Source organism: Pinus tabuliformis, chromosome 4_1, assembly GCF_031772625.1.
Source record: "Pinus tabuliformis cultivar Carrire ecotype Pingquan chromosome 4_1, CPIR1, whole genome shotgun sequence".
NCBI classification, from domain to species: domain Eukaryota; kingdom Viridiplantae; phylum Streptophyta; class Pinopsida; order Pinales; family Pinaceae; genus Pinus; species Pinus tabuliformis.
In genome coordinates, this window is record NC_142303.1 from 33,424,705 (window position 1) to 33,451,256 (window position 26,552).

The 26,552-nt window shown below is 40.6% G+C and overlaps 1 pseudogene; it reads left to right on the forward strand.

Annotated features, from left to right (window-relative positions):
- The first annotated feature begins 4,159 nt into the window (after window positions 1–4,159).
- LOC149174045 (DNA damage-binding protein 1a pseudogene) lies at window positions 4,160–23,960 on the forward strand (annotated as a pseudogene).
- The last annotated feature ends 2,592 nt before the right edge of the window (window positions 23,961–26,552 follow it).

Below are 26,552 nucleotides of genomic sequence, written 5' to 3' on the forward strand. Positions count from 1 at the left end.
AGAGGCTCAAGACAGTGAAATTTTGCAAGTAAGCTGTGTTTTTGAAATTACATAGCAGTTTCGTAGCGCGCTACGAAACTGCTGTAGCTGCATAATTAAACTTAGTCGACCAATTTTGAGTAATCAAGGGGAAATTTTTTTGAAAGGGGATTTCAGAAAAGGATAATTACAACGTGCAAGCAACCAGCAAGGGAAAAACAAACGAAGGAAAAGATATATGAACTCTAAGTTTTTTGTCATACAAATGATCACCGCTAGTATTGTCCATGACATTTCAAACAACTTTGAAGAGTTTTTTCTTTCATACGAGTATATGGGAAGCGTTTACAACACATCAAGAATATGGCACTCCAATACACTTTTGTATAATCAAAGAAGAACAACATGGTTAATTGGTTTCAAATATCCTTGAGGAAACCAAAAGCAGAAAAACAGGGGGCAGTCTTCTACTTTTCAGGAGTAGTAATGGAGATGAGACATTAAGGGCCAGCAAGGAGTTTTTAAACATCCACTAAGGCTAAACTGAAGGAAACCACTTGTCAGAGAACGAATTTTGATTGTAATAAATGCTATGCTCAACATGATGTAGAGTTAGACTCCTAATTGTCTTAGGTTTCGAAAACTCCCAGTTAGCAGTTGTTGTATTTATTAGTTAGTTAAAGTTTCAGTAGGTGTCATAGAAAGCATAATTCGTGTTCCCCTCACATAGGAGGAGGAATCTCAACTATGTACAGAATTCTATATATAGGAGAGAGAGAAATGTACTTGAGGTTGGAAAATTATTGAAAAAAGCTACGATATTTGGCTTTATGTAAAAGATTCTATTTTCAGTAATACAGTACAGGCTTTGCTTCTCAAGAATCATAAAGAATTCAATGTGATGAATGTCTTGTGTTGTCTTTTCCTATTATTTACAGTGTTATGAATATGTGATTACTTAGAAATCACTAACAGTGCTCTAATTTCCTTCATATATTCGTAAACTGTACTAGCCTTCTATGTGTTTGGTGTGTTCTACATATGTTGGATTCTGAATGCCTTGACTTCTATGTAGAGCTAACTTACTGTTAATACTGAAACATATCTGACTCCATAAGCCCAATAGATACTTTCTAATCGTATTTCCACCACTCTCATTTTTCTATCTTTGTTTTACAAGAGTTAGTCATCTTAATCATAATCAAAAATCATTAATCCTTTGAGAGAGCCCTCTCAGGATGGGGAGGTTAAGCCTCAGCCTAAACTAGGTTTGAAATAGTTACTTAAGGTCTTCCTGGTCAGCAGCCTTCCAGGGTCTGATTTTGAGATAACATTTTGGTGCGTCTGCCGGGAGTCTGAAGATTAATCATTCCCGAAATCAAGAAGCTGAACTTCTAAAGGTAGCAGGAGCTCAGAAATCTTTTGAGGTTGCAAAACTACCTTGGCGACTCCATTGTTGAAGAATTCGAAATTCATAGATTCATGGTGATTCCACTGGAGTTATGAAGAACTCAGATGCTACCATTCTTATTTCAAGGTATGCATGCATAAATTTTTCAGGAATTCATGGTTTCCCAAATCATTTTCCCAAGGATACATATTTTCTAAGGAATGGTCCAAAATTCAATGGAGAAGATTTGAGTTTAACTTTGAAGCATATATTAGATTTCTGTGATTTTACCGAGCTTCTTAGAGTCAAACATGAGGATGTTTGCATTATGTTGTTCTATGATTCATTTCAAGGGAAATGTAAACAGTGGATTGAAAGCTTTCCTGCCAAATCTATTAAGTCATTTGAAGACTTTTGGTTTATGTTTTTGGAGGAATGGATAGATAGATCAGATTTGGTGGCAAACTTTCCTTCAATTCAAGGTTTCAAACAATGGAATAATGATCATATTAATGAAGAAATAGATGAAAATTTTTCTTTGTCCTTGTCTTCTTATCTAAAATCATTTCAGTGCAAGACAGAAGATAAGATGAAATTTTTGGATGAAGTTGCTAAGGACATTGAGAAAGACATTGAAGGTTTACAAGGTCAAATTCAATCATATAGTCTTCATGGTCATGATCATTCTTTTCAAAAGGTTTCTATGTCAGAACACAAGGAGAGGGTGTTGCTTCCTTTCTCTTTCGTGATTGAGGAAGAATACACTATTATTGAAGATCAGTTGGCACAACCAGAAAGTTACGAGAACCATCAAGCTAATCATGTATTCTGGGATCCTATAGTTAAATACATGGAAGAGTTTTACTCTCCAGTGTTTCAATATTTCTATGAAGATCAGAGGCAATTTCAGTGGTAGTGGTCATCACAATATCATAGTGGCTCTGAACTTCGATAGAGTCAAAAAACTCAAATATCAGATAAGACAAATGATTGGCTACATTGGAAATTTCACATTGATTAAGCTGAAAGAAGTTTGAAATTGATAGGGTAGGTAGGTAGGAAAATTCAAATAAGCTCAAGGTTGACTAAGCATTTTTCAGTAGATGTATATTTCTTTCTCCCACAGTGATCATCAAGCTTAAGCCCAAGGTGAATGCCCAAGAAGCTTGAAGGGGATGCTTGTCAAGCAATTGTCTGTTTGTCATAAGAGGATAAAGCACTGGACCTGCGAGTTCTTAGCGTACTACAGGAGCACACTATCCCAAGTGGAGCCACCTATTATCACCTAAGAAACAATTTCTAAATTGTTCACATCATTTTGATTGTAAAGGTTTGGTGTTAGTCTGGGTTTAGTTTTCTTTCAAATTTGCTTAGTATCTAAGTCCTAGGAGTCTTGGTGGTATGGTTAAATAAAGGTCAAACACTCCATTCTCATTCATCACTGGTTACATAACTCACACAGATTCCATGTATCAAACTTTTTTTAAGCTTCTTATGTGTTATGAAACTGTCTAGGTGTTTTCGTAGCGCAAAACCCAGAATTTACACTGGTTGCGCTACGAAATCAGGGATTCGTTTGGATCTGTAGCAAATCTCACCCAGCTGTCATATTTATCAAAATCCATTGTGTTTACATCAACAATTTTCAACTTATACACTTCGTCTATCATATCCAACCACTTATCCTCATCATTAGGTCGTTAGGTGTCTTGGTACTGGAACATGTTTGCAGTTGTACTTTGCTCTACAGTTTTGGTCGTTCAACTAGGCTTTTCAAAATGGTATCAGAGCAATCGGGGAAATGTCCTTCTAGGTTTTTCATCTGTTCTTTGGATTTGGGGTAGTCTGAAACTATTCCTTGTAAACAATCTTGAGCTCAGTTTTAGTTTTCCATGTGGTCTTAGGGATGGGCATCTGTTCAACTTCATATTGAATATGAGCACTGGAGAGTTGTCGGACCAGAAGAAGATTTCGTTGGGTACAAAAGCTATCACCTTCAGGACCTTTCGCTCTAAGAACACAACACATGTTTTTGCAGCATCAGACAGGCCAATAGTTATTTTCAGTAGCAATTGAAAGTTGTTGTATAACAATGTGAATCTCAAGGAAGTCAATCACATGTGCCCTTTCAATTCAGTTTCCTTTCCAGACAGCTTTGCAATTGCAAAGGAGGACCTGCTTACTATTGGGTCAATTGATGACATCCAGAAACTTCATATCCGTGCAGTTCCTCTTGGAGAGCATGCTCGTAGTATTTTCCATCAGGAGAAATTTTGCACCTTTGCCATTTGCAGTGTGAAGTATTCTCGGACAAATATTAAGGAGACTGAAACACACTATGTGCGCCTGTTAGATGATCAGACATTTGAAGTTCTTTCATAATATCAACTTGATACTTATGAAAATGTAGTTAGCCAACTGCGCCACAACTTCCTTTTCCCTTGGAGCTCAGCTCTGCAAACTATTCGTTTCAAAGTGAGTGCCCGGCCCGGAAAAAGAAAGAACTGATCAATATTAAGGGTGAAAAGAAGGTGACCTTACAGTGCTGCCCAGCCCGCATTGATTTATTTCAGGCAAGCCCCCCCATGATCTTTCAGCTTTCTATTTAGAATACCCCGTGGTGGATGTGCTGTGTTCGAGAATGAATCCGTTTGGCTTTACCCTGATCTTGGCGTAACGAAGTGATCCCGGTTGGTTGGAATCCCCTCACTGATGGTTCACGGGTGTGTTCTCGACAATCACTGTCGTTAGCAGTCTTAAACTACAGTTGTTCATTTACAGATGACAACGATGCTTATTATTGTGTTGGGACAACATATGTATTGCCTGAGGAGAACGAACCTAACAAGGGCCGAATTTCAGTATTTTCAGTTGAAGATCATAAACTGCAACTTGTTAAAGGTTTATGTTTACAATCTGAATGCATTTAATGGAAAGTTGCTTGCTAGCATCAATCAAAAGATTCAGTTATACAAATGGGTGCTCCGTGATGATGGTTCAAGAGAGTTGCAGTCTGAATATGGCCATCATGGTCATATTCTTGCACTATATGTTCAATCTCGTGGAGATTTTATTACAGTTGGTGATTTGATGAAATCAATCCCTTTATTGATATACAAACATGAGGAGGGAGCAATTGAAGAGAGGGCTCATGATTATAATGCAAATTAAATGACAGCAGTTGAAATTCTGGATGATGATATATACCATGGAGCAGAGAACATTTTCAACCTTTTTACAGTGAGGAAAAATAGCGATGTTGCAACTGATGAAGAGAGAGGAAAATTGGAAGTGGTAGGTGAATACCACTTAGGAGAGTTTGTTATATCTTTTTAGGCATGGATCTCTTGTTATGCGTCTGCCAGATTTAGAATCTAGCCAGATTCTTACAGTTATATTTGGAACAGTCAATGGTGTTATTGGTGTCATTGCATCTCTTCCTCAGGAGCAATATCTGTTTCTTGAAAAGTTGCAAGAAAATATTGTCAGCAATGCAAAGAGGAATTCCATGGAGAGGTCAGAAATATAAAGAGGCTCAAGACAGTGAAATTTGGCAAGTAAGCTATGTTTTTGAAATTACACAGCAGTTTCGTAGCGCGCTACGAAACTGCTGTAGCTGCATAATTAAACTTAGTCGACCAATTTTGAGTAATCAAGGGGAAATTTTTTTGAAAGGGGATTTCAAAAAAGGATAATTACAATGTGGAAGCAACCAGAAAGGGTAAAACAAGTGGAGGAAAAGATATATGAACTCTAAGTTTTTTGTCATACAAATGATCACCGCTAGTATTGTCCATGACATTTCAAATAGCTTTGAAGAGTTTTTGCCTTCATACGAGTATATGGGAAGGGTTTACAACACATCAAGAATATGGCACTCCAATACACTTTTGTATAATCAAAGAAGAACAACATGGTTAATTGGTTTCAAATATCCTTGAGGAAACCAAAATCAGAAAAACAGGGGGCAGTCTCCTAATTTTCAGGAGTAGTAATGGAGATGAGACATTAAGGGCCAACAAGGAGTTTTTAAACATCCACTAAGGCTAAACTGAAGGAAACCACTTGTCAGAGAACGAATTTTGATTGTAATAAATGCTATGCTCAACATGATGTAGAGTTAGACTCCTAATTGTCTTAGGTTTCTAAAACTCCCAGTTAGCAGTTGTTGTATTTAATAGTTAGTTAAAGTTTGAGTAGGTGTCATAGCAGAGTTCCCCTCATGTAGGAGGAGGAATCTCAGCTATGTACAGAATTCTATATATAGGAGAGAGAGCAATGTACTTGTGGTTGGAAAATTATTGAAAAAAGCTATGATATTTGGCTTTATGTAAAAGATTATGTTTTCAGTAATACAGTACAGGCTTTGCTTCTCAAGAATCATAAAGAATTCAATGTGATGAATGTCTTGTGTTGTCTTTTCCTATTATTTACAGTGTTATGAATACGTGATTACTTAGAAATCACTAACAGTGCTCTAATTTCCTTCATATATTCGTAAACTGTACTGGCCTTCTATGTGTTTGGTGTGTTCTACATATGTTGGATTCTAAATGCCTCTATGTAGAGCTAACTTACTGTTAATACTGAAACATATCTGACTCCATAAGCCCAATGGATACTTTCTAATCGTATTTCCACCACTCTCATTTTTCTATCTTTGTTTTACAAGAGTTAGCCATCTTAATCATAATCAAAAATCATTAATCCTTTGAGAGAGCCCTCTCAGTTTGGGGAGGCTAAGCCTCAGCCTAAAGTAGGTTTGAAATAGTTACTTAAGGTCTTCCCGGTCAGCAACCTTCCAGGGTCTGATTTTGAGAAAACACTGGCCTTTTTCCCTAAAGGCTCCTTTGTGTTGAGTTGTACTACTGCATTGCATTTTGACCATTTGCACCTTTTGGCCTTTAGCCGGCTTCACTTGGTCTCGTGTTTAAGCCAACTTTTGACCATGACGACTGCAAAATCAAACTTGCATACCTTTAACTTCTGCAACTTGACACACCCTGACCCGTGGAAAGAACGCACCTTTGAGTGTCATTGACCAGTTTTCACCTCCCTGCATTGAGCATAGGAACGTTCCAATCCCAGGAACTAGATCATCTGTTTCACCGACACTCGTTCTTTCCACTGTACTATAGCATTCTTTTATTCTTTTTCCAACTTAACAAAAAAAGACCAAAAAAAATTATATATTCCAAAAAGAGTGGGAACGGGACAATATTTCCACTTATTGTTGGCAGCTAGAGTCAGTCGTGTCGCCCTTGAACAAAGCACTCAAAACAAAGTCTCCTCCATTTGGGCGGGATTTAGTTCGACTTAGGTATGCCTTAACCTTGTTATTGAGTCAGTTCTCCCCCGATTGGTTATCACTTCCAATCATATGGAGGGTTCATTTGTGACTTGTTATGAAACCAGCTCAAGAAAAGATAGAAAAGATAGATCAACGCCTTAGAATTCAGCCTCTTCGAGGGGGCAACCTCCTTTACATTACATAAATGAACAATTCTTGGATGATACAAATGAAAAACCCTCCTTTCTATATATAGGAGTGTAAGGAATCACAATATAATCCAGCCGACCTAACAATAATAATATAAAGCCACAAAAATAACAATAGAGGGATTCTATGGGGCACAGAAATAACAATATGGGGGTAATAGGGGCACAACAATATAAATAAGGGGTATAAATACAATAGTAATGGGGTAATCACTAGTATTATAGGGACCCAACATGCCCCTCTCCTTCAAAAAAGTGTTGTCCTCAACGCTTGAGTAGTTCTGGATACTTCTGCATAAAATTCTCATCCTCCCATGTGGAATCTTCAGCGGATAAGTTCTTCCACTTGATAAGATACTCTGAAATTGATCGATTTCGTAGCTGTCGAGTTCTTGTTTCTGTGACTGCTTCCGGTTCCAATATAATTTTTCCTTCCTCGTCAAGTTCTGGCAATATTGTTTGAACTGGGAGCTTGTCGCCTATAACCTTCTTTAAACATGAAACATGGAAAACTGGGTGCAATCGAGAAGCTGCAGGAAGCTCCAATTTGTATGCCATAGTACCAATCTTTTGCAACACCTTGTACGGACCATAATACTTTGGTGATAATTTATTATCCTTCTTAGCTTGCTTTAGGGACATTTGCTTATATGGTTGTAGCCGTAGGAATACCCAATCACCTACATCAAAACTTCTTTCACTGCGATGTTGATCTGCCTGTTGTTTCATTCTATTTTGTGCCAACACAAGGTTATCCTTTAAGAGTTGGAGGACTTGTTGTTGATGTTCGATGTGATGTTCCACTGCCTGAACCTTAGAATTTTCTCTTAAATATGATGTGATGGATGGTGGTTGATACCCATAAAGTGCCATAAATGGGGTCATTTTTGTTGCTGTATGGAAGGAAGTGTTATACCACCATTCAGCCAGAGGCAACCATTTGACCCATTGTGTCTGTTTATCAGATACAAAGCAACGAAGATATCCTTCCAAACATTTGTTTACTATCTCAGTTTGCCCATCAGATTGAGGATGATAAGATGAGCTATGAGCTAACTGAGTACCAAGACAAGAAAATAATTCTGTCCAAAATTTTCCAGTGAAAATGGGATCTCTGTCACTTACAATAATCTTTGGGTTTCCATGTAGCTTTTGAATTGTTTCCATAAATGCAGTAGAAACTGTACTGGCTTTAAATGGATGTGATAATGCACAAAAGTGTGCATACTTGGTAAGTCTGTCAACTACCACCATGATGACACTCTTTCCCTCAGACTTGGGTAAACCTGTGATAAAATCCATTGAAAACTCCTCCCAACGTTGGCTTGGAATGGATAAAGGTTGTAATAGACCCGGTGTCTTAATTGTTTCAACTTTATTTTTTTGGCAAACCAAACATTCCGCCACAAACTTTTGAATATCTGATTTAAGGCCATCCCAAAAAAATTCCTTCTTAACCCTGTGGTAAGTTTTTAAAAATCCTGAGTGCCCTCCTAAGGGAGAAGTGTGCAATTCCATAAGAATCTTTTGTTTTAGCTGGGAATTCTTACAGAGGTATAAGCGATCTTTGTACCATAATGAATCATTTTTCCAGCTAAATGTATCAGACGTACTGGAATCTTGTTGTAGCTTTCGAATAAGTGCCCACACTTCTTCGTCATTCTTCCATTCCTCCCTTGCTTCGTTTATCCAATCTGGTTGGATAATAGAAATGGCGCACAACAATGCTTCCACATCCTCATCCTTTCTTGAGAGTGCATCTGCCACCACATTTTGCTTCCCTTTTTTGTAGATGATTTCAAAGTCATAACCCAACATCTTTGTGACCCACTTTTGTTGCTCTTCAGAGGATAATCTTTGTTCTAAAAAGTATTTAAGGCTATCATGATCCGTTTTTACCTTGAAGTGTCTTCCCATTAGGTAGGGTCGCCATTTCTTAAGTGCATGGAGTATTGCCAACATTTCCTTCTCATAAATAGCTTTGCTTAAAAACTTTCCCTTGATTGGACGACTTTCAAAAGCAATGGGTCTTTCATCTTGCATTAGAACAGCACCAATTCCATTTCCTGAAGCATCACATTCCACAATAAAGGTTTTTGTGAAGTCCGGTGTAGCTAAGACCGATGCTTGGCACATTGCCTCTTTAAGATGTTCAAAGGCCTTTGTTGCTTCCGAAGTCCATGAAAATGCATCTTTCTTCAATAATGTTGTTAGAGGTGCTGCTATTCTCCCATAATTCTTAACAAACTTGCGATAATACCCTGTCAACCCAAGAAATCCTCGCAGATGCTTTATGGATGTGGGGATTTTCCATTCCTTAATGGCTTTAATTTTGCTAGGGTCTACCTTAACTCCTTCATGAGATACAATATGACCCAAATATTCCACCTCCTGGACTCCAAAGAAACATTTGGATCTTTTTGCATATAATTGTTTCTCCTCCAATAGTTGTAGCACCCTACCAACATGTTCAACATGATCCTTCCAAGACTTGCTATAGATTAGTATATCATCAAAAAATACTAACACAAATTTTCTAAGAAATGGGGAACTTATCTTTAATAGTGAGCTTGTTGAGCTCCCTATAATCCGGACACATGCACCATGATCCATCCTTCTTGTGCACCAATACTACTGGAGCAGAGAAAGAACTTTGACTTGGTTGAATTATACCAGCCTCTAGCATTTCTGCAACCATACGTTCAATTTCACTTTTTGGACATAGGGATATCTGTACGGCCTGATGTTTGGAGGAACACTTCCTGGAATCAGATGAATAGCATGATCATGATCACGCATAGGTGGGAGACCTTTGGGAGTCTCAAATACCTTGGAATGATTGTCCAGGACTTTTTGGAGATCTGGAGAAATAGATGATTCCGATGTGGAAACATCTAGCGAACATAATTGTGCAATTACACCTCTTTGCTCCTTTTTTAGAAGCTTTGTCATACCATTAGAGCTGATTATCTTTCCTGGTTTCCCTGCAATACCCCTTAATTCAACTTCCTTTCCTTCCGTAGAAAATTTGATGAAAAGTTCTTGAAAATTAAAAGCTATTGTACCCAAGGATTGTAGCCATTGGACTCCTAGTACAACATCAGCACCTCCCATTGGAATGGAAAGCATTGGGCTAGTCAATACATATTCTCCCATGGATAGCTTGATATTATGGCACCTTCCAGAGCAATTTATTGTTCCTCCATTTGCAATCATCACTTGACACTCTGGTGCTGGATATAGGAAGCAATTCAATTCTTTTGCTACCCTACAATGAATAAAATTGTGGGTGCTTCCTGAATCAATCAACACTATTACCTTTTTCTTCTTGATTTGTCCTTCTATCTTGATGGTTTGAGGAGTGGTAATTCCTGCCAATGCATTACAAGATATGGTCGGATTTATTTTTTCTTCATCTAGGCTTTGTTCCTAGAGTATATCTTCTTCTTTTGACCTTTCTTGCTCCTTTTCTTCTTCCTCTTCACAATCTATGTAGAATAATTTCTTCTCAGCACACTTATGACCTTTAGTGTATTTGCTATCACAACTGTAACAAAGCCCTTTTGCTCTTTTTTCTTCCAATTGTTGTGGTGTCAACCTTATAGGTTGTGGAAGACTAGGGGCAACAACACTTCCGTCTTTATAGTTGTGAGTGGTATGCTTCCTAGTTGCCATAATTTTGCTTTCCATTTTTCTTGCTAACCTGAATGCCTTCTCTAATGAATCAGGTTCCCAAAGGCGAACATCATGTTGGATATTATCCTTTAAAGACCCTATGAACACATCAATCCTATGCTCCTCTGGAATATCTTTTACCCTTATGTTCAATTTTTGGAACTCCTCAATGTGCTCCATTACTGAACCCTTTTGTTTGAGACTTATCAATTGGCTAAAAAAAGTGTTGCTTTTTGTATCTTCATAATGTGCTATCAATTCTTCCGTAAAAATTGCCCAAGTGATAATTTTTTATGAGAGAAAAGCCATTGATACCATACAAACTGATTTGGTTCCAAATATACAGTTGCCATACGTACCTTTTGTGTGTTTTGCACATTATTGAGATCGAAGAATTGCTCCATCTGTAATATCCATGTGGCGGGATCCTTGCCATCAAACTTCCTCATATCGATTTTTGGAATATGGTGGGTCTTCGATCCAACATTAGAGTCTATGGAATCATGATTAACATTTCTTTTGTTCACATCATGATTTTCCTTTACAACCTTTTCACCATTAGTAAGTATTTCTTGTAGAAAATTTGTCAAATCTGTCTTCAAATCTACCATGTCTGTCTTCAAATCTGTCTTCAAATCTGTCTTCAAATCATCCATCTTAGCTTCCATGCCCTTTATCTTAGACTCCACGCCATTTATCTTAGATTCCATGCCATTTATCTTAGCTTCTGTTAGCTTTTGTGAGTGTGACATATGTTGCACTTGTTCTTGTAATTTTGATATATCATGTAGCATTTCTTCCTCTTCTTCATGAGTCATGCTAGAGCTTTCAGGTTCCTTACTAGGTGTTTGCATTTTCTTTCCTCAGGGCATCAGTTACCGATAATAATGCTTTACTATGCCCTTTGAATTCCGTTAAACCAAGCTTACACAAAAATTTAAAAAAAAAAAACTACACACCTTTTTTCACTTTATAGAAGCCTGATATTGAATCTGATGTATCTCTGTAATTTCAGATCATCCAATTCTAAATTGCAACCTGTAGTAGCCTTCTGTGTCCTCTTTCCAATGCCACAAGTCTGACCCAAATTGGATTCTCCAAGGAAGAGTTATGTGAAATCTCCCACAGTGACTTGCTTTTAGACTAGTTCAGTAGAGCGAACTTGTACGACGCGCCACGAGTCACTATTTCAACCTTTGGATCTGAAACTCACACAAAAAAAACTACAGTCCATCCTCTTTCCGTACCTTCTTACGAAATTTCAATCCGATCCCCATAGAGAAAGTTATGACGATTTTCCCCAGGTCACCTGTTTTGAATGTAATTCAGGAGTCTGCAAAAAGACCAAATTCCTCAGATCATATCTCCGCAAATATCACGCGAAAAGCTCTGAAATTTGGACCCAAGGTTCAGCACGATTTCTTCTCAAATGGGTTTTGTTTGCGACTTCTGAAACGTCACAGAAAAAAAGTTATAGCGAAAATTCCAAGATGACCTGTTTGGAGCAGCGAAACCCTAGAATCCAAAGCTCTGATACCGAATGTTATGAAACCAGCTCAAGAAAAGATAGAAAAGATAGATCAACGCCTTAGAATTCAGCCTCTTCGAGGGGGAAACCTCCTTTACATTACATAAATGAACAATTCTTGGATGATACAAATGACAAAACCTCCTTTCTATATATAGGAGTGTAAGGAGTCACAATATAATCCAGCCGACCTAACAATAATAATATAAAGCCACAAAAATAACAATAGAGGGATTCTATGGGGCACAGAAATAACAATATGGGGGTAATAGGGGCACAACAATATAAATAAGGGGTATAACTACAATATTAATGGGGTAATCACTAGTATTATAGGGACCCAACATGCCTCCTGCATGACGAACTTATACAGAGTCATCATATGCTGCCACATAGTCACATTGAGTCGTGCTTTTGTTCAAAGGAAATTAGCCTGAGTCGGCCTCTCTGCGGTGTCTCTTGACTCATTTTTTAGTCGGCCATTCCTGATTTTCAGTCATGTCTATCATCACATCAGCTATATTGGTCCTTTACTCGTGCCGGTTTGAGAAGGTCCCCATTGACTTCTTGCTGGCGGGTCTTATCCTTATCGACGACGACATCTTGCTCTGAGGACAGGCCTAGAGATGCACCCTAACCCTATTTTCATTATTGATAGGTCACCTTTTGCTCAGCATTGATCAGTATCATGGGTCTTTGACTGAGTGGTTTCCCTTGTGTTCGACATCAACTTACATTATCACACATTGGGATTCGTGCAGTACCTTGGTTTCCATTTGACCTTATTGGTGGATACCTCGCCTCTGTGTCAGCTTTCATTATTGGTTGGTTCAGAGGGTTTCTGTCGTGCGCTAGCCACATCTTGTGTACACCGGAAATGTACTTCGATCGGGTTACTACATCTTTTTCGTCTGATTCCTTCCACATTATTGGCCTACAGGTTACACTCGCGCTAGATTTATGAAGGATGCCTTAATGCCTTCCTTCTAGCGGATCTTTCCCTATCGAATTCGACTCATTGCTCTGGGGCAAAGATCTAGAGTCCATTTGGTAGTACCTTGGGGTTTGCAGTCATTAGTGGCAAATCCTTCACTATCGACAGTGGGAAACCATCATTGTCTCCTGATTGATAGATTCTTACAGGTGTTCGACTCCAGTGCATCTATTCACACTTGTTAGATTGTACTGGGTACCTTGACGCTCATTATCATTATCGGTGAGTAGTCTTGCATTTGTTAACAGTATACATCAATGAATGGTAATCAAACGATTTCTCACATGGTCGACTCCAGATCATTTATTCCCATAGTGCAGAAATGTACCACGGCGGTCGGCGAAGACCTCAGGTTGCATCGGCATTCATTGGTTCACTTGACAATTGCTCCTGTTGCTGCTAGTTGATACCACCCCACCTTATATGTTGCAGTCATTCATGGTGACATTCTATATGATGGCATCTGAGTTTGTAGTGTAGTACCATCCTATTCCATCATGTTCAGTCGGTACCTTTTGTGATCAGTCTTTGATATCAATGATCCGGTTTATTCTTCAGCATCATTGACATTCTTATATGTGATATTTAGACATGTACTTGTTCGATCATGGTCAGATGATCCATTATGTATTTTCCAGTTCTTTATACTTGTATACTTAATGGATACTGTTGTACTTGATATGCTGACATGCTTTATTTTCTCTGAGCATGGGTATGCCCGCCTCAAACAGTGTTTCTTTCTGATCTCCTTTTGTGGCTTGGCAGGCTGAACTCTGATGAAGTCCTTCTCAGTTTTTGGCTGACTTCCTTTCCATGTACTTGTTTAATATATTTCGGCCATCATGTACCCCTTCTGACCTCATATATTAGGGGGCATCTGTTATAGCTCCAAATCTCACTCTTGAGGTTTTTGAAGTTGCACTCATGGCCCAGGGCAACCCCTCCTTCCAGACCTGGTCCAAAATTAAAAAAACAGTGTTTTATTCCCTATACGCGACATTGCCCTGAGCTAAATGCGTGTATACGCAGGTCTGTGTATACCCAACCCGCGTATATGTCTTAAAACACTTAAAAAAATTAAATTTCCTTAATTTCAGGCGGAGATCGCGGGTTTTACCTGCTGATCACCTGTTAGTACCCGTGGCCCAACTGTTTCCAACGAATTCCCAACTAAAAAGCTACTTTGGGAGAAGTATAAAAAGGCTTCAATGGGAAGGCCTAAGGGAGGAGAGAAGAGAGAGAAAGGTTACTATGCTGAGATTTCCTTGACCATGTCTGAAGATCCTAGTGCCTCCTGCACTTCCCCCATTTATAGGAAACCCTTGTTTCCTTGTGTGATGATGTCTATCTACTACTTGAGATATCATGGAGTAAGTCATGGAAGGAGTTTGTTAAAGGCTTGAGACTGGATGAATCTAGAGGATGGTTCCACTTGGAGCCTGCGAAAGGACGAATCAGGTGAAATTTATGTACTTTATTTGCCTATAATAAAAAAAACACTTGTCTTTGTTCCTGACATAAATCTTCTTCATGTTTATGATATCCATGTTATGATTCATATGTGAATGGTTGTTTAATTGCATAACTAACTACTTTTCAATATACTATGAAGATGATTTCTTTATGATGTTCAGTCCATATACTGCTGTACTTTCTTGAATTGATTGTTTTGTAGGTTGAAGGAGCAAAAGGAACTCCAAGAGGGTTTGGACCCTGGAAAGATCTTCTCAAACGTAGGACCCCCAGGTACGCTCCTTATCATATAGTTTGCTTATCTTAGCATTATGGCTGTATGGAATGTGTGTTTCTCTGTATCGACAACCTCTGATCTACTAGGGTTTCAACCCAAAGACCCTAGGGGAATTTGTCCCTTAAACCGTGACCAATCCATCCAAGTGAGCCTTCACCGCTCACCTCCAAGCCTTACAATGAAGTATTCACAGCCTTTTATAGGCTCCTTTAATTACAATACCACAGAGCATAATACCATGGGTACACTATACCATGTGCCCAAAACCACTACTATTTAACCAGGTCAACCTTCACTCAAACCCCAAGTCAATTTTACCTAACAGTTAGGATCTCACCAAATATAGGGGAAGGTCCTCATCTCAAGGAGGAAGCTCAAAGGATAAGATTGGGAGAACTCGACCACATCCACAACTAACATCATCCATCTTGTCGTTCTAGAAGCCTTTAGATCATGAAGTTTCTCCTCCTCTTTGGGAAAACTTTCCTTTTAGGGACCAGTGTGAGTATCCAGGCTAAATCTGTGCTAGCAGCGCAAGACTCATATGGTGCAACCTGCCATCAGCACGAGTGGGCAGTGTCACAGTCTCGATGACCCAGAAATTAGGGTTTTGAGATTATTTTCCTCAGGAAAGGCTCAAGGTATGTTTTCATTAGTTCTTTAGGGAGGCTCTGGACAGCATATTAGAATGGGTACACTTCATAGTTGTCAAGTTTTGGCACTCTGGGGTATGAAACAAGGAAGTGTAGGAGTTGTGACAAAATACTGTGTAACACTTCTACAAGCTAGTGAAAGAGTCATTCTAAGATGATGTCTCAAATGTTAATAGAAATATTTTCTTTATGCCAATCCTAAAATTAGAGCAAGGTGTCATCATCATGAATCAAGTTATAAAGGTTTAGGGCTTCTTCATCAAGAGCAAGGACATCATATAGCTAGGGTTTCATTAAGGAAAGGGCTTCTTCATTAGGACTTCAAGTGTGATCTTTAACAATCATCCATGCCATTATTATTTTCATCAATTCTCATTTGACATCAATGACAATATCCACTTGGATCAAGAAAGCACCATAGTGACTCAGATTTCCATATCCAAGTGGTTAACAACTATGTAACCAACACCACAATGATTCAGTGATCCACTAAGCCTCCCATTGACCAATCAGGCTTGGATGCACATATTCTAGTGGCCTAAAAAAATCAAAACAGGGGATAACACCCCAATTTAAGAGAAAAGGGCCCAGTCATGACTCTAACATTGTTCCAAGTGTTCCATGCCCAACCTCTGGGGAATTTCTCTCTCTCCCATCACATTTTCCTTTCACTAGTGCCTGTTTTTGTTGTTATCCTCTCATTATCCCTCTATTATTCTCAGTTTCACAATGTTCCTCCTTCTATTGATGCTCTTCCTTGCATCTCTTTATGTTCCCGAGAGAGTATGCTTCTCCTCCTCCCATCTTTCTATGGAACATGAAAAAACTGCAACACTCCTCCCCAATCTAATAACATCTAATGCTATTTTTTAGGTGGTGGTTTGATCCACTGTGCCGCCTCTTCCCTCTTTGAGGGTGAGGGTGTTGACCACTTCTCCACTCCCCCTCATATTTGGATATGTGTGTCCCTCCATTAAAGCCATCATTCCATTATTTAATTATTTTCAAGAAAAAAAATTAATACTTTTAATTATTTATAATATTTGTCCCAGCTTGATCCGGATTTAAACAAGAACGCAACAAATTACAGAGATAACCATATACACAAAGATGCAGCAGAAATAATACTTCATTTCATTAATGGAAAATACTGAAATGTGCTTACAAACAGAAATGGAAATAAACTCGCTAGGGCGATGGTAGCTTATCTCTGAGAAGAGATGTGATGGCTACATGCCTCTGAACTGTGTTACAATGAGGCTCGAAGGCCTATTTATTGTTGAGAAACAATGGAAAAACCCTTAACATTCCAAAACCTAACCCTAGGAGATGAAACGCCAAACTGTGGGCCCCGTTTGGGGGTAAGTTGGTACATCAACTTCCCGGGGTCGTAACTTTGGCATATGATCTCCGTTTGACGCGTACAATAGCTCATTAGAAAGATCTATCCGAGCACTATCATTGTTGGAACGGGAAACACCAGTCCATTCCATGGACTCGTGTTGCCCTCGGATTCCCCAAAAAACGTCGTTTAGGGCCTCAAAACGGCTCCGAAAGTTCAGGACCCGAAAAACTGCTAAAAATAGTAAGTTGTGCTACAATTAAGGAAACTGAAAATGCTGAGAAAGACAATGGTGGGGGTCCAGGTGGACTTGGCAGGTGGCCACCAATATCCACCTGGATCATTCCTCCCCCCTTAGGAAGCAATGGTCCCCATTGCGTTGAGCTCCTCCATGAGATGAGGAAACTTCTGCTGAACTTGTTCCCTGGTGAGCCACTTGCCCTGCTGAAGGAGTTGGCCCGATTTGACAACTCGATACAGTTGGATATTCTGTTGGCGAGTGTTCTTGATCTGTGTGTCCATGATCCGATCAGTTGCAGCTTGTTCCATGCAATCTGGATTTAATTCTGTGGGTTTGAGCTGTTCTGCAATGTCGGATGTGTCTAGCAATGGTGGAAAGTATGGCCGAAGGCGGTCCACATTGAATACTGGGTGCAGGCCAAGGAATGGGGGAATGCTGAGCTCAAATGCATTGTCTCCCATAGCCTTAGTAATGGTGTAAGGACCATATCGGAGTGGTCTCAATTTCCGATAGGCTCCAGTAAGGCGTTCCTTTTGCAAATGCAACCAGACTTTGTCGCCCACCTGAAACTTGTGTGGCACCCGATGTTGATCATGTCGCTGCTTGTACTTGGCATTTGATTTCTCAAGAATGTCATGGACCTGCTGGCGAATATGTTGGATGCGCTCAATGAAGCTGGTGGCCTTATCTGTTTCGGACTGGACATGAGCTGAATTCATGTGAGTAGCTGCAAGTGGCATGGCCACATCAATGGGGCATAGTGGCTGGAATCCCAAACCCACCTGAAAAGGGCTATGGCCAGTGGAGCTGTGAAGAGCTCGGTTGTAGCTGTGCTGAACGTAGGGGAGGCTCTCGTCCCATGTGCGTGGATGCTTTGAGTTATACATGCGCAGAATGTGCACAATCATCCTATTGACAACCTCTGTCTGGCCATCAGTTTGAGGATGGAAGGCTGTGGACTTCGTGAGTTTGGTGTCCAGCATTGACCAGAGACTGGACCAAAAGGTGCTGAGAAACCGACTGTCCCGATCTGAGATGATAGACTGTGGGATCCCAAAGTGCACCCACACTCGTTCAAAGAAGAGTTTAGCAGTGGCTTCTGCTGTGATATTCTTCTTGCAGGCCATCATAATGGCCATCTTTGAGAACCTGTCGACGACCACAAAAACACAGTCATTTCCATGCTTAGTGGAAGGAAGGCCTGACATGTAATCCATGGAGATGGATTCCCAAGGTCGACTAGGGGTAGGCAACGGGGTATAGAGGCCTTGCTTCTTAATGGTCGGTTTGGCAATGGCACAGGCAGTACATGATCGGATGTACTTCCCAACATCCTGTCGAAGATTCGGCCAATAGAAATAGTTTTGCAGTACTGCCACTGTTTTCTCGACCCCGAAATGCCCAGCAGCCCGACTGTAGTGTGCTTCCCAAATCATCTTGGCACGCTCGCTTGAAGGAACACAAAGGTGACCGAGGTGGCATAATAGGGCATCTTGGAGGTGAAAATCTGCAACCTGTCGACCCTCCAAGAGTGTCTGGTATGTGTGGCCGAATTCTGGGTCGCTTTTGTAGAGAAGTGGCCAATCAGAAGTCTCGTGCCCGCAAGAGTTGAGCACGGTGGTTAGCGCCATGATCGGTGGTCGACTGAGGCAATCTGCAACATTATTGGTGCTGCCCTTTTTATACTTGATATTCAAGTGAAACTGTTGCAGGTATGTAGACCACTTCTGATGGCGATCATTCTGCAATTTCCCTTGGGTCTGTATGAACTGCAGAGGTCGGTGGTCTGTGTGGATGACCGTTTCCTTCCCCAAAATGTAATGCTTCCATTGTCGGCAGGCCTGTACAATGGAATACATCTCTTTATCATAAGTGGGGTACTTCCGGACTGTGTCTGAAAGTGTTTCACTGTGATATGCCACTGGATGTCCATGTTGAGTAAGGACTGCCCCAATAGCATAGTCAGAGGCATCTGTCTCGACCTCAAATGGTTGTTGTAAATCTGGTAACGCGAGCACTGGTGCCGTGCAGAGGCGATCCTTCAACTCCCTGAATGCCTTCTGTTGAGATTCAGACCAAAAGAATTTTGCTTTCGCCCCGCCCTTGGTGACTTGACTCAAGGGCCAAGAAATATGAGAAAATCCCAACACAAAACTGCGGTAGAAGTTGGCAAGACCTAGAAAGCTGCGGAGCTCTGTTAGAGTGGTTGGAGAGGGCCAATCCCGAATGACTTGGACCTTGGCTGGATCGACATGCACCCCCTGTTCATCAATGATGTATCCCAGATACTGAACCTCGGTCATGCCAAAAGTGCATTTCTCCAAATTGGCACATAGCTTGTGTTGCCGCAGTGTTTGGAGAACCTGTCGGATGTGGTGGAGGTGCTCTTCCCAACTCTGGCTGAAGATCAGAATGTCATCCAAGTATACTACTACAAAGGAGTTGGTGAATGGCCGCAAGATGTCATCCATTAGCCTCATAAAGGTTGCAGGAGCATTCGTCAATCCGAAAGGCATGACCAACCATTCGAAGAGGCCCTCCTTGGATTTGAAGGCAGTCTTCCACACATCTGAGGGTTCAATTGGTACCTGGTGATATCCTGACTTCAGATCGATCTTGCTGAAATATTTCGCCCCCTTTAGTTGGTCTAGGAGGTCATCAATCCGCGGGATCGGGTACCTATTACGGACAGTGATCTTGTTCAGCGCCCGATAGTCAATACAGAGTCTCCACGTCCCATCCTTCTTCTGTACCAACACTATCGGGCTCCCACAGGGCGAAGAACTCGGACGGATGTGACCTTTCTGCAGGAGCTCCTGAATCTGCCTCTTGATTTCATTGTTCTCCAGAACGGAGCACCGATAAATTGGTCCATTGGGTAGCGGCGCACCTGGGGTCAGATCGATGGAGTGCTTGACTTGACAGTGCAGAGGAACCCCTGCCGGGGAGGTGAAGATGTCTTCGTACTCCTCCACAATCTTGTCCATTTGTAGCTGCCGTGCAGAGGGACCCCGTTTGGAGGCCGCGGCCACTGTCTTCTTCTTCCCTTGAGGGCGTATCATCAGGAAAACAAATTTCCTGGTTTTGGAAATGATCTTACTGCATTGTTTTGCAGTAATCAAAGAGATGGCGGCAGGTGGTGCTACCTCTGGTATCCTGAACAACTTATTTCCCAATGTAATAATAACAGCATGGGGCCTTGATTCATACACAGCATGTCGCTTCCACAAGTATGGTTGTCCTAGTAATACATCACAAACTTCAAGGGGAGCAATGTCACACAATACCTCATCCGTGAAGGGCTTGATGTTGTATGGAAGGCGACACTGCTGGCTCACGCGAAGATCTCGCCCTTGGTGAAGCCACCCAATGGTGTATGGTTGTGGATGTGCTGTGGTCGGTAAGCCCAACCGCTTCACGACCTCTGCCGAAATGAGGTTCTTTTGACTCCCGCTATCAACAATGAACTGTATCGGGGAGCCCTTTACCCACATCTGGGAGTGGAAGAGACGCTCCTCCTCCTCTGGATCTTTGGGTTCATTTTTCTGGATCTTTGCGGTAGCAACAGTGGCGCTGGGATCCGCATCAATGATCTGCTTCCCTTTTTCATACCCCTTATCGGGTTCTGACTCAGAGTCGGAGCATGCATCTGATTCTGAAACCTTTAGCTCAGCCACCAGTGACTGCTTGGCCTGACACTCACTTGTGTTGTGAGTGGAGCTCTTATGGAACTCGCACCATTTTCCAGTGTCCTTTCTCGGCTTCGCGGCGTTGCTCTTTGCTTGCAGCTTCGGCTGGTTGTCTTGGGCTGTCCCGCCTTGGCTTTGTCCTTTGTTCTGTGGTTTAGGGGCACCTTTCCCCTACTTTGGATTCGCAGATCCAAAGTCTCGCTTCTTTTGTTTAAACTTCTGCTCGACCTTGACGGCATACCGGTATGCTGCGCCGAGCGAGGGGATGTTTAGGAACTGTATTTCTTCCTGGATGTACTTGTGCAGGCAGCCACGGTATTTGAGTATCAAATGTTGCTCCGAATCCTTGATACCCAACTTTGTGCGAAGGGTATGGAAAAGATTGGTGAACTCCGGCACATCTTGGTCCCTTCCCTGCCACAGCGTGGTCCACTTTATGTATTCATCCTCATAGCTTCCGACAGGGTAGTACTGCTCCTTGATGGCATCCCGGAACGAATCCCAGGTGGGTGCGGCTGAAAATAGTGAGCCAGTACTTTCATCCTTCTGCTCGCAGTAGGTTTCCCACCAGTCCTTGACGTGGGGGGCTGCTTTGAGAAGAGCAAAAACAATCTTTTCTCGACTCGAAAATTCATGAACAGAAAAATAACCCTCTAGCAGATTTAACCATTTATCTACGGCATCGGCGTCTATCTGACCCTCGAATATGGGGATTTCAAAATTAACTTGTACCTTAAAGGGTGTGGCGTTTCCAAAGGAGCTGCTGGAAGCTGATGCGCCGCTTCTGGGTAGCCGCTGAATGATCTGCGCAAAGCTGTCCATCATCGCGTTCCGTTGTCGCTCGAGCGCTTCTTCGAGCAAGATTTTGATGGGATCTCCTGCCCCCTCGTCTTTCTTCTCGTCCGCCATGGGAGGCCGTCGGGATTTGCGAGGCTGGTCTTGCAAAGGTTCAACCAGTTCAAGCCCTAACTCCTTATATCCCGACCTTGTTGGGGACATGCAAAGAAAAACAGAGAAAAAGCAGACCGCTCTGATACCACTGATCCGGATTTAAACAGGAACGCAACAAATTACAGAGATAACCATATACACAAAGATGCAGCGGAAATAATACTTCATTTCATTAATGGAAAATACTGAAATATGCTTACAAACAGAAATGGAAATAAACTCGCTAGGGCGATGGTAGCTTATCTCTGAGAAGAGATGTGATGGCTACATGCCTCTGAACTGTGTTACAATGAGGCTCGAAGGCCTATTTATTGTTGAGAAACAATGGAAAAACCCTTAACATTCCAAAACCTAACCCTAGGAGATGAAACGCCAAACTGTGGGCCCCGTTTGGGGGTAAGTTGGTACATCAACTTCCCGGGGTCGTAACTTTGGCATATGATCTCCGTTTGACGCGTACAATAGCTCATTAGAAAGATCTATCCGAGCACTATCATTGTTGGAACGGGCAACACCAGTCCATTCCATGGACTCGTGTTGCCCCCGGATTCCCCAAAAAACGTCGTTTAGGGCCTCAAAATGGCTCCGGAAGTTCAGGACCCGAAAAACTGCTAAAAATAGTAAGTTGTGCTACAATTAAGGAAACTGAAAATGCTGAGAAAGACAATGGTGGGGGTCCAGGTGGACTTGGCAGGTGGCCACCAATATCCACCTGGATCACAGCTAGCCATGGCTTCCACGTTGGGTTTCATAGTTATCATCACACATACAAAAGAAGGGGTAGAAAGATGAGACTATTACATAAAATTTAAAAATAAATTATATCATTGTAAAGATCTAATTGAGAGAATTTTGCTAGTGAATCACATTCTTAAAATGGAGATTATAGATTAAAGTTATGATGTAAAAAAGCTATAGATTTAGAGAATTATAAAGGTCACAAAAAAAAATATAAGACAACTTAATGATGAAGAGAAAATGGGTACATGCTTTAACATGGAATTTTTCCATTTTGAATTATTTTTATAATAACTTATGTTCTCACAAAGAGATTTTTTAGAAGCTCGAAATGATATATAATATTCCTAAAATCAAGTTTATATATAATAGTTACCACCCTACAAATCTACATACTTGGAAGATGATAATTTTAAATACCTTAACAATAATATAAAACAAGTTAATACTAAAAACAATGATATGTATAAGATATGTTGCATTACTTATCATATGTCTAAAATACTAAATTAAATCATCTATTGGTTTAGCAAATTAATATACATGAATGATTAACATAAATTAAGTAATAGCTTTTGTTGAGAAACTTTTACAAAAGCTTTACATACAAACTAAATTAAGTAATAGCTTTTGTTGAGAAACTTTTACAAGAGCTTTACATACAAAATACATTTGATAGACTCAAGTATTTCTACAAACACTTTATATACAACCTAAATTTCATTGGCTTAGGCATTTCTGCAACACTTGAATGCAACCTTCATACTTTTTCTTCAAAGACTCTTACAAACATTTGATATGAAAATATCGTAATTTTCTTATAAATATTTTTACAAACACATTTTGCATAAAAACTATATGGCTAAATATTCAATATGTGTTTGCATAAAAACTATATGGCTAAATATTCAATAGACTTCATAAACTTATTAGGCCCTGCCATCTGGCAATGGCCAGGGACTATAGTAATCGAAAACGATGTAGTTAACATTAGTTCAGCTACTTGCTCCGCCTGTTTATCGAGTATAAACAAAATTTTTTAGTCCATAGTGATTTACGGTCTTATTTGGCCTCTTCCCGAGGCAGAGGCGCTGAAAGCATATATTATCTTGCATTTGTCTGGTTCTTTCTTGTTCATTTTTCGGAGCTGTTGATTAATGCTAACATTACTCTAGTAGTATGAAATGCTAGCTCCCAGCTCCGGGATATTGTTTATGCAGGATTGATGGGCTTTCTTTAAAGTTGCCAGCAACAATGTCTCTGAAATTGCCACCTATTGCAATGTGTCTATGGAACTGTTTCAATGTGTCTACGGAACAGATGTTCTGCATGTTGCTGTGGTTTCTTTCCGGAACAGATGTTTTGCATGCTGCTGTGGTGTCTTTACAGAACAGATGTTTCTGGATGGTTTCTTTTGTTGTTGCTGGCTTTTGCTATGCTTTGCTGTGCTTTTGTTGGCTGGCTGGCTTTTGCTGCGGGATATTCGCAGAGACAGGCAGCAGAAGATGGGCGAGAAATTGAGATAAATTGAAAGGTGTCTTTTGCTGTGGGATATTCGTAGAGACCGGCAGCGGAAGATGATGGGTGAGAAAATAAGATAAATTAAAAGGTTTACTTCTTTTGTTGGCTTTTATTGTTGCTGGGGAATAACACAACCAAAGATGGGCGAGAAATTGAGAGAAATTGAAAGGTTTACTTCTTTTGCTGGCTTTTATACTTCTTTTGTTGGCTGGATGGCTTTCGCTGTTGCTGGCTTTTGCTGTGGGATATTCATCAGACCAGCAGTGGAAGATGGGTGATAAATTGAGAGAAATTAAAAGGTTTACCCTCCTAGCTTCCACCTATTTCACCTATATGAGGTAGGGAAACATGCAAAACAGGAAAGGAAAACGTATATGAGGAAAGGAAAACATATACGAGGCAGGGAAACGTGCAAGACAGGAAAACGTATATGGGAAAGCAGCTATGCAAGAATGATAACTAACCAAAACTAGAGCTCATTAAGGCGCAAGAAGGATTTTCCGTGTACCTTCACATTCATCTAAGGTTCTGAGGGCTTCGCCGCATGCCCTGCTCTTTGGTTCCGAGGCTCTGCATCGTGCTCTACCCTTGTTTCGGTAAGCCCTTGTTCTGGTAAGTATAAAGGTAGGTGTGCTCCCCTTATTTCTGGAATGTGCCTACCTTTTGTTTGATTAAGGAGGCTGCATCCATACATTCACAATGAGAAAATGTCAAAATTGCATTTAACTCACCGGCATTATAAAATAGTGTCAGAGACTGCATAAATGTAAGCAATCTAATCATTTATTCTTAGAACAATAAGCAATCTAATCATTTATTCTTAGAACAAATGATAGCTTCAAAGATTATTTTGGTGACATTATCCTAAGCTCTACAATGCAATGCAATGTCCTTACACTGGATTGGCAACACTACAGTCAGGTTTGGAGTTTACGTGAGAATCCTTACAATGGATTTGCGCTACTACAGTGCAGTTTTGGAGTTTACCTAAGCGGTTGAAGCCTTTACAATGGAATTGTGATGCACAGTCGGGTTTTGGAGTTTACCAATTTTCTTAATAGCCAGCGCACAAAGTTTTTTCACTTCGTTGCACAAAGTTTTCTTGCTGCCCTGAGCACAATGTCTACCCTGAGCACACTGAGCACAATGTCTGCCCTGAGCACAATGTCAGTAAAGACAGGTCCCAGAGACTTATGCCCAAGCCTCATTACCCTCTCTTAAAACCATCGGTCGGCACCTTGCTTTCACCCTTTACTTACTGCCTCTTCACCCAACGGAGTCTAGCATAATGTAGGCACTATCGACGTGAACCTTTCACCCCTGCCTTCCATTTCTAAAAGCGAGCAAGCAGTCGCTCAGCGTAAAAGCCATTGATCCCATCAAGCTGTAGCAGCAAGCGCAGAGCATCAATCTGAGCAATCGTAGCTTTTTTGTCCACCCTAGCTACCTGTGTGAAACATCTTCAAAATGGGAAAATGTTAGGGTAGTGAGAAGGGTAATGATGAATCTGTTGGAATTCTGAAAACCAGTGGGGATAGAGGGGCGAAAGCCCGTTCATGGGGAAATATATTGTATGGCCAGCACTATCAGCAGAAGGTCGTAGTGGTACCCAGCAGTATCCTCAAGCAAGTGTGATTACCAGGCTTGTGAATGCTGTCAGGCGATCCAACTGCACCATCAGTCAAGGTGAGAGCTGTAGCTTCTGTGAAGGCAGGTGGGTTCTACTGATAACAATTAATACCTGATCATTAGTGGTCAGGTTCGAGAAAGCTATTACGCTCCATGACAACAGTAGCACTGTCTCTCGTATGCCACGTCTCTATACGAGGTTGAGACAAGTCCTAGAGTGTGGAGAGGCGATAAGTGGGCTACGTGTAAGCCTTGCTTTCCCACGTCCAAGTTTCATTTCCAATATTTAATTTAATCTAATTTATATCTATTTTTTTTAGCAATTTTTCCTGGGCGCTTTTCTTTTTTCCATTGGTTGGGGTATCTGCTGAATCGCGTAGAGGATCCAAACCTTTTGCTCTGCTTCAGCTACTCTTGCTTCTTCCTCTGCAACTACATCCTGACAGTGATTGTTAGATTCATTATGTTCTCTTGTAGCGCTAAGTAATTTTTATTTTGCAACTTTTGTTGTTCTTGGCAGCATAAGTCCTGGGTTTGTAAATGGCTTGCAGGTTCGTCAATAATTATGTATTATTTTTTCTATCTATCCTAGTGATCTTAATTAGTGAACATTAAATGGAGTTTAATTGTTGAATGCCTTCTGATATGTCCGTTAGATTGTAGATACCTGCTCGAACTAGCTTAGCACCTACCAACCTTGATGAGCAGAATGGCCACCAGGTCTTTCTTTTTAAAACTACTTGTTTGCTAAACTATTGACTATTTCTGTTTTATGTGATTATAATCTCTATTGTATAAACTGGTGATGTTGGTTTCTTTTGCAATAACTGTCAGTTTATTTCCTGATTATATCCTGTAATTAAGTGATTGGCTAATAAATAATAACTTGTACTACATAGCTTAGTTATACACTTGCAATAGGAGTTGGACTTGCTAGTCGAATATTGTAGAAAGGCAAATGGCTTGAATCATC